The sequence below is a fragment of the Bison bison genome, unplaced genomic scaffold (genome assembly GCF_000754665.1).
Source record: "Bison bison bison isolate TAMUID 2011002044 unplaced genomic scaffold, Bison_UMD1.0 scf7180017864485, whole genome shotgun sequence".
In the NCBI taxonomy this organism is placed as follows: domain Eukaryota; kingdom Metazoa; phylum Chordata; class Mammalia; order Artiodactyla; family Bovidae; genus Bison; species Bison bison.
The window spans coordinates 6,900,802-6,901,410 of record NW_011495045.1 but is presented as its reverse complement, the minus strand read 5'-3'; positions in this window follow the sequence as shown (position 1 = coordinate 6,901,410).

Below are 609 nucleotides of genomic sequence, written 5' to 3'. Positions count from 1 at the left end.
TTATTGACTATGCCAAAGCCTTTGACTGTGTGGATCACAAGAAACTGTGGAAAATTCTGAAAGAGATGTTCCTGACCACCTGACCTGCCACCTGACCTGCCTCTTGAGAAACCTGTATGCAGGTCAGGAAGCAACAGTTAGAACCGGACATGGAACAACAGACTGGTTCCAAATAGGAAAAGGAGTATGTCAAGACTGTATATTGTCACCCTGCTTATTTAACTTCTATGCAGAGTACATCATGAGAAACGCTGGGCTGGAAGAAGCACAAGCTGGAATCAAGATTGCCGGGGGAAATATCAATAACCTCATATATGCAGATGACACCACCCTTATGGCAGAAAGTGAAGAGGAACTCAAAAGCCTCTAAAGTGGAGAATGAAAAAGTTGGCTTAAAGCTCAACATTCAGAAAACGAAGATCATGACATTCGGTCCCATCACTTCATAGAAAATAGATGGGGAAACAGTGGAAACAGTGTCAAACTTTATTTTGGGGGGCTTCAAAATCACTGCAGATGGTGACTGCAGCCATGAAATTAAAAGACGCTTACTCCTTGGAAGGAAAGTTATGACCAACCTAGATAGCATATTGAAAAGCAGAGACATTA